The following is a 12410-nucleotide window of genomic DNA, read 5'->3' as shown; positions in this document are numbered from 1 at the left end:
AGTTGGCATGCATTAAAAAGATGACATGCCTATTGCTGGTGTCCAGGAAAAAATATGTCCTAAAAACATCTCAGGAATTTAATTTACTGCTGCATTAAAATTTCCTATTAATACCCATGCAAATTATTCACAACATGGGGTTATTATCATTGTTAAATGTCACAATTTCTGACAAAAAACAAGTTTTTTCTGGATAATACTGTGACTCTTTTACTATTTTTGTATCATTTGTCACCTCCCACAACTGCATAGGCTTTGAAAGAAATGGCAAATCACGCAATCGGTTTTGTTGAATGGGAAATGCTCTCTTTCATTTCACTGAAAGCCAGTGCACATTCCGATTGGACCTTTTAGCTTTGATTTACTGTATCTCTGCTGGCAACCTTGATTAGCTAAATATGACTCCAACTCCATAAGAGAATGGCATGGTGGCTAAATCTCAGCAAATACAAATGCTACTGAAAACAAATGCAGTTATTTGCAGTGGAGTCATTTGTAAAGTTGTATATCTTTCATTGTATAACTCTGATCAGTCATACACTGTCAATAAATCTCCACACAACAAAATATTCACTGCTGCTGTTATAGATTATAATTCTACAGTTTTTAATACACAATATTTTTAATCTTTTTAACAGAAACGAGAGACCAAATTGACGCCAAATCGTGACTGCATCTTGCACAGTTACGAGGCTATCGTAATGACAAAACCTGTCCACGGACAGACAGACAGACATATAAACAATTAGCAAAGTACTCAAAACCTCTTGTGTGGTACTTCCTGATACAGTAGGTGTCTCCAGGACCACAATTTCCCCCGATGACACACACAGACTCATAAGGTGAAAATAATATCAGCGTTCCTGTCGTGGCTGGTAACAAAGTCCTCCAAATCACACACAATGCTTTTAAAATCATTGGTCTTCCTTCTCCTAACCTCCCAGCCCTCACTGACACTGTCTGCCATCACACGCAAAGCATATGACCCCAGCCATCCCCTGAACTCATGCTTCACATCCGGCTCAAATTTCAATCAAATTTCATTTAGATTCATCCAATACTTGTTGAAACATTTCACTAGATTGATTAATGTTAAATCTTTAAGTCTTAAATGTGAATATTTTTCTGGTTTCTTTACTCCTCAATGACCGTAAACTGAATATATTTGAGTTGTGGACAAAACAAGACATTTGAGGACGTCATCTAGGGCTTTGAAGAACACTGATCAACATTTTTAAACATTTTCTAACATTTTATAGACCAAACAACTAATCGATTAATCAAGAAAATAATCAACAGATTAATCAACAATAAAAATAATCATTAGTTGCAGCCCTACAATTCACTCAAAAAAAAATATGGCAATCCATCCAATAGTTGTTGAGATATCTCATTCAGGACCAAAGTGGTGGATCAATAGATGCTATAGAGCTACGCTGCAAACCAGGCTCAAACCTGATGTGCCAAAAGACACTTAAGTGCGTCACAAACCTCCACACTGCTGTTCACAGGGATTTAACACTGCATATTTACCACAGCACCCTTCAAATGCGAAGCTCTGTTTTGTTCTGACATTGTGTTGAAGCCAGTTCTATCTTTGCTTTCCAGCATTTTACGGCGAGAGAAGAATAACGGAGAAATAGATTTATAGGGAGCGAATAGAAAGCATTTCACAGAAACCTTTCCGTGAATTGTCAGTTATGTAGTGACAGCATGCATGCTTGCATTATTGAAAATAGCATGCTGACATGGTTTCCTGCTATCACCAGATGGCTGACACAGATCTTCACTTTGGAAATCACATCTCGCCAGTGAACGCGAGGAAAGTGTTTGTCCTCTCTCTCTCCCACCACGCTTTCATCGCTGCTGCCTTCTGTTTTCTCGCACCAAACGCCTGGCATTGAAGCGGCGGGCTATTAAATAAATTAGCTTTCCTCCAGTGGGCCGGACAAAGACAGGCGCAAAATGAGAGGCCTATTACATGACCTGCTTTAGTGTTTTGTTTTCCAGCTTAACCTTACCCTTCCCTGGGGCTTACTTAGTAAGGGCGCTCCATGGGTGTCAGTTACGCTACACAAAATGGTGCGATCGTATCGTTTGGAGGCGTCTAAAGCTCAGAAAGCCAGGAGGGACGGTCAGTGTCTGCCTTTCTAACAGTGAGGCCGTAACAACCTCCCTCACTTTCACCATTCATAGCTGTAGCCATCTTGTGGCGTCCCTGTCACTCAGTCGCTGTCTGTCACAAGCTGATCTCCTCCTCACGTCATCGCGTGACACTACAGTTACACCGCACATGCTCAGTCTGCAGCGCCGCCCTGTCTCCCAGACTCTTACGTCAACGTGCACAAACTTCTTCGGTCTGCAAGGGACCAGCTGTCAGTACAGCGGGTATCTCCTTCCCCCCCGCATGCATCACAGAAAATTACAGAGTGGAACACAACCATTGGGGACAACGCGGGAGGAGTCGGCAGCTCGGCTGCAGCTCCCCAGCTTCCTCTACAGTTTTCTGTTGGCAATTAGCAAGAAGCCACTGCGCTCTTTTTTTGGTGTATGGATAAATAAATGGAAACTTTGGCTAATGGCCCTCTGGAGTACAGCGTGTTGTCTCCAGTGGCTTATTATATTCTGCTTTCCACTTCCTGTTCGTTAGGGTCCATTAGCGGTCCAGTCACTGAACTGCTGAAGAGGACAGCAGAGAAAGGACATTAAAACCATACAAATATCTTAGCATTGCCTCCTCTTAGTGATTCATTCTTTGTCTGGCAATTTTAAAGCATAAGGCTAACGGCAATATTTTCGTTATTGTCAACAAAAGCCATGAAAAGACCAAAACGTCTCTCTATACTTCACTAGCTTGACTGTTGCTCATAGCTCTAAGCCCATTGGTTCCTATTGAAGATGTAAACGCTTAAAATGGCTCACAAATAAGTTGTTTCCTTAAACAGATGGGCACTGTAGTTGTTAGCAAACATTACTCAAACAGGAATAAATAGTGCATTTGTTGGGGACTATTTTCAGATGAGGATTGATACCCATTTGGTACATTCATGTGTATTTATAGCAGCAGGACAGTGTATGATAAATACACCGATGATATGCATCGGAATAAAGGAACATGACAACCAGTGTAACAGTATATTGGACGGAGCTCCATGGCACAGACAATACTTGTTTGTAAAATCAATTCATTGTTAACTTTAGTCTCTTCATGGGGTTTGTTGACAGCAAGAAAGATATAGAATAACACCAGACTAATCCTGTAAAGATCCCCTCCATTCAAAAAATTATTTTTTTATGTTTATGTCCCCTAAAGTGCCTGACCTTGACTATATTGATTTGTATCTGGGCAAAGTTTGTTATGAGAGTTGTGTTTCCACATTCCTCTATATTGAAGGGAGAAATGTCTGTGCACTCACGAAATCTGAGATTGAAACGTACCCCATGTGAGGTAGATTTGGTATGTCACATAATTCAAAAGCCAATCTCTGTCTCATACTCAAATCCTGACACATATCGACATGGAGACAGTCTTTGACACAACAGACAGTCTTCGGCAAAGAAACCTGAAACCTCCTGTGCAGAGCGGACTTGTCAGAACAGAGAGCGAGAGTTTGCAATAGCATAGTGAAAGTTTTAACAGCAAACATGAGAATGTGCAGTTTTTGGATGTAAACTGGACCCTGGAGCTTCATTCCACTATCTACAAAAACGGTAGTAACGCGGTGGTAACAAGGCGGTGGGTGGTAACAAGGCGGCGGTGGTAACAAGGCGGTGGGTGGTAACAAGGCGGCGGTGGTAACAAGGCGGTGGTGGTAACAACGCGGTGGTAACGCGGTAACAACACGGTTAAATAAAAACATTAAATCATAGCAGAGTATTTTTACATACTTTAAAACGTGTCTGGAGGGGAACTTTAAATAAGTGCGTGACAAAAATAAGCTCAAATTTGTGATGGGTGAAGACAAACAATGCTTACCTCGTTAGTTTAAGACTCATCACCTCCAGTGAGCCAACACAAAGGTGGAGTCACAATCATCCCTTATCATTGATCTTTGAATACACAGGGCCACAAGGACTTCACAGTTCCCCCTCCAACATGAATAGGATAATTAAACATAAGAGAGCACTTCATCGTCAGCTTTATAAATATGTATTCATGCACATCGGACCCCAGTGACACGTAAAAGCTCAGCTGCTTCAGAACGCCACTGCGTTGATTGTCTTGAATTAAATGGGCCCTCTTGGCACTGGTCAGGGCAAATTAAGAGGTCTGTGCTTTGTTTGGGCTCTCGAGGGCCAACGCTGGTGGAGCACCACTGATGAATAACTTAACACGTCCTCTCATTATTGAAAGCTGATGCGTTCAAGAGCATCGTTCCACGGGGCTCCTGCTAAATTAAAGGCCTTCAAAAGTAACTCTGTGCCACTGTATTATGTGTCGAGGGCCATTAACGGCAATTGAGGCGAAAATCCTTGACACGACCTTGTTAGCATAGGGTCTCTTTATTAGCTGTTTAATGCAACTCAGCAAGTATTTTGCAGGCTAATCACCAGAGTGCACAGAGAGCTATTCAGTGGTCAGTATATAAAAGAAAAATAGAAAATAATAGACCTTCTTGTCTTGTGCTTGGGGTTCCTGTGGTAGGTTAACTGGTCTTGGTGGGCAGTGCAGCGGGTGTCAGTGGTGGCCGCAGTCTGCAGCGTGGCTGAGTAGAGCGATCCCTCTGCCTCGGAGGTATTTCTAATCCCATCCAGTCTCTCTCCATCAACTCTGTGACTGTGACTCACTGTGTTATGTCCGATCTCATTCAGCCTGTCATATTTGCCACAAAAAATGTTTTAGTTTGCTGACCCACAACAGATTTTGCTGGCTAAATGGCCACTGAACAAATATGGAAATGATTAGTGTTGCCATGATGTTCTCCTAAAATGTTTCAAAGTGGCTTGAATTTGAAAAGGTAGGTCTCGACTCCCTTTTCAGGTTCATCACATCCATTAAAATGTTAAACAACTTATTATTGATTTTTAAAATGAATATTTGGTGAAACCTGAGCAGGTTGAACTGGCATGTCTCAAAAGTTTCATAGCATTGGCAGAGGTATGTGCTCTACTGCGTACTCTGCTGGTGTTTGTCACTATATGAAAATGTTTGCCCTCAAGTTATTGAATATGTAAATTGTAAAATAATGCTGAGTACTTCTCTGATCTATTGCTGACAGTCTCGACTTGTTGACAAGTCTATATTAAACATAGGCTGTATATAAGAAGTGGACTTAGTCAACGTGACGTCACCCATTGGTTTGTGAGCTACGGTTTTGAAGCCGCAAGTTCAGCATATTGGCCGTCATCATCTTGGCTTATTGCAACCAGAAGTGACACGAGAGGGTAGAGTTAAGTACAACCGATCACTGAATAAGACATTTTTAGGCAACCAAAAAGGTTATAATTAACTTTCATGAACTGAAATCACACTGTGAAAGGGTTAAAGTTGTAAGACGAAAACACGGACAACTCCCAGACCGGACAACGCCGTGGAAGCGACCTGCCAATCACAAAGTAGCCACGCCCCAAAGCATCTCCTGCTTTATGGTCTATTTACTCTAAATGGGACCATAATGTACTAAATGAACATCATGCTGTATTGAAGAAGACTTGAAACTAACGATTGAGACCATAAACTCATGTTTACAATGTTTACTGAGGTAATAAATCAAGTGAGAAGTAGGCTCATTTTCTCATAGACTTCTATACAATCAGACTACTTTTTGCAACCAGAGGAGTCGCCCCCTGCTGGCTGTTAGAAATAATGCAAGTTTAAGGCACTTCCGCATTGGCTTCACTTTTCAGACCCAGAGGTAGCTGCCTGATATTACCACACCTCAGAGTGCATTATTGCACTTTTACTATGGCTACTTACTACAGGTAAAATGAGAACCTGTGTTAAAAGTTAGTTTGTTGTCATTTTAACCCTCGGTTAAGTCGATTACAGCAGTAACAGTTAGCTTATCTCAAACCTGCAGTTTGATATACCTGCTAATAGTTAAACTGTTGGAGGTTGTGCTAAATAAATGATGATTCTAGCAAGGTGGCAAGGTGAACTGATAACAGTCCTGATCAGTACTGATCAAGCTCATACTCCTAATGGACACAGAGTCCTCGAGTGTCTCCCAAAGGGACAGGGACTGCTGAAACTCCTCTGGCACATTTTTTTTCAGGTGTCCCGACCTGCCCATCTGTCATGGCCGGGCTCGGGTGGCAACAACGTTGGCAGTGAGGCGGTAGCAGTTCAGCATGTCAGCGCTTCTGCAGACCACATCCCCTAGCTGATAGTGCTGTCCTGATAAATGATATCCCGCTGTCACTGAATGGGCACCCAAAAAGACTTACGCACCAACTCTCTCTTAATAGAAAGCACTTCTCGTAAAATCCAGCACTGACTCGTTGCTCAATCTGACAACCTGTACAGTTGGCTGGTGAAGCAATTCCCACAGCAAGTCTTCTCTGCCATATACAGGGCATCCCTCCCACAATCAGCTGACTAATGAAAACTGCTAAATATGATAATACGGTTAATTATACAGAGATAAAAAACAGTTTATTACTGATCCTTGCCTGCAACCCACTTCAGAGCATTAAGAATAAATTGAAGAGCTTCTTAAATATTCAAAAAACTTCTTCCAAAGGCCAATTAGATATCCATCTTCCTCCTTGTTTCAAGGCATCCAGCATGTCTTTCTCTCTCTCTCTATCTACCTCCCCATCTCTGTCGTTCAACTTTCATTTTATCTTTATGTTAGATGTAGCTTCGATCGCTTGACGGGATCTTAGGGAGGGTGGAGGAAGATGAAGGATATTTTACTACTCCGTATGAGAGAAATTCACCTCAGGCTCATGGAGGAAAGCCGCCCACACTTCATCTGCCTTGCACCTAAAAATAGTAGGATGAAAAAAATCAATAGTGTCTTACACACACACACACACACACACACACACACACGCACACATACACACATACACACATAGGAAGTACAGGCAGATTTTTCCTTCAAATATTCAGTTGAGAGCAACATGATGATGGATGTAACTGATCAGCGGCCATCACATATTTACGAAGAATTAGTAACACAGATGCACACGACAACAACAACACGGCATCTTGCAAGAAGGTTGTGTGTGTTGGATTTAGTATGGGAAAGAGGTTCAAGGGTGAGTTTGTGTTTCTACGCCATGAATTTAGCAATAATGCTGCATTCACATGGAATCAGGTGGCCGTGACAGACTGAATTTAGCTCATTAGATCATAGCAGATCCACTGCACCCTCTAAGGCCTGAATATGTACTTTTATCTTCAGGACGCAGGTAGAGTCTGACCAGGATGTGGACTAAAGAGGCATCCCATCCTTTGTACCACGCAGCATTCAGCTGCTTAACAAGCTCTGATCACATGGTGGGAACTCTGCACTTTTTTTGAACTTGTCCTTCATTGATGTCCCAAATAATGCTTTTTTAATGATCTTTTGATGATGCTCATGCTGTTCGTTATAAATTATTATGTGCTGTCATATATAGTTGTTGAAGTTTTCTAGCAAAGCAAATTCCCCTAGGGGCAATAAAGGTTTTAATCATTCATTGAAGGCACACTGGATATCATTTTAGTGGACGAGAGCAGGACGGTAAAATTAAATGAGGCTGGCAGAGAACACCTGCAACGGTAACGGATGTCATTGCTTTCTAAAGTTAAAATATTGAAGGCACGGTCACACATGCCCCAAAGCAGGTGAGTGTCCATCGCCTGCCGAGGGGGTATTCGAACTGAAAGTTCACCAAAGTTAAACTCAACGCGAATGCAAAGAAGCAAATTTGTTTCACAATCGGAATTGAATGTTCTTTCACCGCTTCGCTCGTAAAACGATGGCAGAGAGAGACACTGTGTCCTAACACCAAGCGTTACGTCATGTAAACAAACCAGCTACCTGGTGATCTGCCTCCAGCCAGTTGCATCCTTATTTAGGAGGAGGAGATATCGTGTAGATAACTCCTCATTTCAACTTCACAAATCAGCCGTTTCTCATCTATTGCTAACTTTCAAAGCGAGCAACAGGAGTAAATAGAAACAGCATCCGACAAAAGTCTAGCTCAAAACGGCGTGCTGCACAGTGCTGCGTCGCTCGCAACCTACATCCCCAAAGCAACATATTGTCATGCGTGTTTTTTTTTTTTTTTTAAATATTTGCCAGCCTGCTATTTCGTCAAACCGCTTGTTTGTTTTTCACATCCCGTCCAGACGGTGTTGTCCGTCTGACGTCTGCCTGATTCCATGTGAATGAAGCATAATTCCTGTAAGTGATTTAGTAAAATCATGCAATTGTCTTCTACATATTTACAGTATGAGGATGGAGCTGAAGTTTGTTGCTCTAATCTGTTGTATGTCTGGCTCCTGAATTGCTGTGTCAGGTGAAAAAGTGCAAGTGGAGAATGTAGTTTGGTCGTGTAAGAGGCTTTCAGTTCATCACAACATGCTAGTACAGCTTAGTCCACTGCAGCATTTTATCAAATGGCACAGCTGTCATTTCTGGATGATCCCCTTGTATGCCCTCTGCCCGGACACCACGTCCTAAAATTCAATGTTTCCGCAACCCGCAGATAAATTTAAACTGTTTCTAAACACCCACAGACTTATAGTTGTTGAGTTCCTGTAGTGCTTTGCATTTTTCCACTGTGTGAGGACTGGAACCTATAGTATAGTAAGCCATAAAACTGAATTTGGCATTGAAAATGTGTATGCAATTTGAAAAGCAATTTAATAGAATTGCATTGCATTTGTTCATAGTTTTTAATCCATTTTATTCTCACCTCTGACATTCTCATTTTCTTATAGCAGGCAAATCTTGTTTTTATACCAAAGACGTGAAGAATCACCTTTGGATTTGTTGTTATCTAATAACACTGACCAATGGCACCACAGTGCCTGATGAATAAACTCATATTTTTTCTTTCTATAGAAATCAAGGAGACATTTTTCTTTCCCTCCTCTCTTCTCTGCATTAAAGTGGTATTCTTGTTTCTCTTAAATGATTAAATCAAATCGTGCATTGACTACCATGTCCTCTGGGCTATTAGGAGGCAATTGAGCAGTTCCCTCTATTTAACTGAAACACACCAATCAATGGCAGCTACATGACAAATGTATTCACCGCATAACTGATGGCAGTGTGGAATATTGCAAACGGCAGCCCTATTTGTTTAAACTCAGCTAATTTTTCACTCTAACAGCTTTTGACACGCGTCTTACACTTGTTTGACAAACTTGCTGAAATCTGGAAAGCGTTTGCTGGAGGCCGAACTCCGTTCTTTCGTTAATAAACTGCTCTCATTGGATATTGTATTTTAGGTTTATGTACTCAATGTGGCATACCAGTTTTAGTCATTTTCCTCTTTACATGCAGACTTTATTTCCTTAACCATAAAGCTACACGAGGAAAACAATTTATTATGTTATTATTCTTCATGACACTCCATAGAGTGTCATGAGAAATGTACCTTAAAGGGAGATTTGTCCCGTATTTAATACTCTTATCAACATGGGAATGGACAAATATGCTTGCTTTATGCAAATGTATTTATATATTTATTATTGTAAATTAATTGACAACACAAAACTATGACAAACATTGTCCAGAAACCCTCACAGGTACTGCATTTAGCATACAAAATATGCTCCAATCATAACATGGCAAACTGCAGCCCAACAGGCAACAACAGCTGTCAGTGTATCAGTGTGCTGACTTGACTATGACTTGCCCCAAACTGCATGTGATTATCATAAAGTGGGCATGTCTGTAAAGGGGAGACTCGTGGGTACCCATAGAACCCATTTTCATTCACATATCTTGAGATCAGAGGACAGTTTTTCCTCACCAAATTTATGCGTAACTTTGGAGCATTATTTATCCTCCTACTCGACAGGCTAGTATGACATGTTTGGTACCAATGGATTCCTTAGAAGGGGGAAGTACCGGGAGTAAACAAGTGGCCATTACTGCGGTGGCGTCTCCCTATAATATGTGCATTTGCAGCTAAATCAGAGACCTGGACAAACATCGCCTGAAAGAATTGGGTGAAAAAAGGGACCATATGAGGGACGGACCATTTGACAACCTGGACGGTGGTAAGTTTAGCTGTAAATTCTGGGAAATGATACACTCATGACATTTTAGTTCAAACATCTAAAATCCAAAGTTCAGAGACCTGAGAAATATATTCTGCTAAAGAGCCATGCCTTCTTCTCTTTGATATATCTGTACTTGTATATTATATATTTTACTATTTTGTCCCAAAATACATTTCTCCCTTATTAACGCTATCCTACCACAGAGGCAGATCTGGGTTTTGGATCTCTTTGCACTAATTGTATCTATGCTGCAGAAGAAACCAATAAAATCCTTGTTGTTTATATGGTTTCCTACCAGTTAACATCCATTTAACAGAACCCCTTTGTCATATGTAAGAGTGTTAAAAATGTCTCCACATGTTCTTGCATCCGACATGGATCTTGGTCCCTCTGTGCGTCTCCGTCTTCTTCTTTCCTCCGGAGCAGTTGTGTGAATGAGGAATGATTAATAGGTTTCCAAACTAATGGGTATTATTGATAGGCCATCGGTAATGTACCCTCACGCTCTGCCAGAGCCTTTTGTGCTCCTGTTCAAGAGGTCTTTTGCTTCGTTCAGCAATTTCATGTCTCATAAAATACAGCTTGAAGTAATCTTTAGAACCAGTTTCCAATAATGTCATTGGGAAGTTGGAGGAAACCGAGGTCTTCTGGCTGTGTAGTAATTAAGCACTGACTCATCATGGCTGCTGCTGAGTTGACTGCTTCTCTCTTTCAGGACGGCGCTCTGCTCTTTGGCTAAAATACGTCGTTATTGAGTTAATGAGAGAATCTACAGCTTCTGTCTTTCCCAGCTGAGCCGAGGACAGTGTGAAACACCATAATTGCACACCTCCTCCAGTGTGGAATTTTTGTGCATGCTTGATTTCTGTTGAGGAAATGAAAGTCAACAGAGAATCACCCTTTATCCAAGGAACACTGAACCAGCACACTGTTTTCTCTGTCCTCTCAAGCAGCATAAAAGCTGCACTAAACCAAACAGAGTGTTTGTTTACCTCCAAATGAAACTCTCTGATGTGTCTCTATACTTTCTGATTTAACCTGACATTTTCAGAGTCACAGCTTTGAGTTTGTATTATGTAACTATTCCGGTACAGATTGTCTGCCTGTTTCTGGTTGTACTGTTTTGGTTTTAGAGAGCTGCAGTGTTGTGTGCAGCATGACGAGGTGATAAAAACACTTTAGCATAATGGAACAGCTGCTTTTAACAGCTCCATAAATGTGGCCCTGGTAATGTAAAAGGCATTTAAACGTTCCTGGCATGAAAGTGCTCCACAAATAATTTCGTATTTTGTACAAATTGACATTGTTACAGCTCTATACTGTGACACAAATCTCTCTTTGATATTTTTATGTAATTTTTGTACAGGATGATGGCGTAAACACGGCAATAACCTTCAAGCTTCTCTTGTCTCTTCTAAAAGCCTCCAGGCTCTTCTTCCATCTCACTTTGTGCCAACTACTAAACTACACTGCTGTTATATTAATATATATATTAAACAGCCATGGAAACAGGACAAGAGCCAAAACTGAGAACGGCAACACATATCAAATATAGACAGGTTTATGTGGTCGTTTGAAATATGTTAGATAATTCTTAATTGTGTATTTGTGGCACATTTACATGCTGCAGATACAGTCGGAAACAGGTGAAGTAGCATTCTGGTCAAGATAGATGGAAATAGTCAAATTAATTAATATATTAAAGGAACAGTGTGTAACATTTCGGGGGATCTATTAGCAGAAATGGAATACAATATTCATAACTATGTTTTCATTAGTGTGTAATCACCTGAAACTAAGAATCGTTGTGTTTTTGTTAGCTTAGAATGAGCCCTTCATATCTACATATGGAGCGGGTCCTCTTCACGGAGTCCGTCATGTTTCTACAGTAGCAAACCAAACACTGGCTCTAGAGAGAGCCTTTCGTGTTTTTACGTTAACTGAAGGCCACCGTAGTTCTCCGACAGGCTTGTTAAATTGCTGAATTGTTTTGTCTTTTCTGTTGTTTTCACAGTCCGCACTTATTTTCGTGCTTCTCAGTCATCTGTGACTTTAAACTGAGCTAAACTGTATGAAAGGTGCTATATAAATAAAGTTTGATTGATTGATGATAGAACATTTTATTAAAGGTTACGGGTAATTAAAGGAATAGTTTGACATTTTGAGAAATATGTTTGTTCAATTTCTTGCTGACAGTTAGATGAGAAGATCAATATCACCCATTATATGTGTATGTTAA

This window comes from Sebastes umbrosus, chromosome 7 (assembly GCF_015220745.1).
Source record: "Sebastes umbrosus isolate fSebUmb1 chromosome 7, fSebUmb1.pri, whole genome shotgun sequence".
Classification (NCBI taxonomy): domain Eukaryota; kingdom Metazoa; phylum Chordata; class Actinopteri; order Perciformes; family Sebastidae; genus Sebastes; species Sebastes umbrosus.
Note: the sequence above shows the minus strand (reverse complement) of the source record.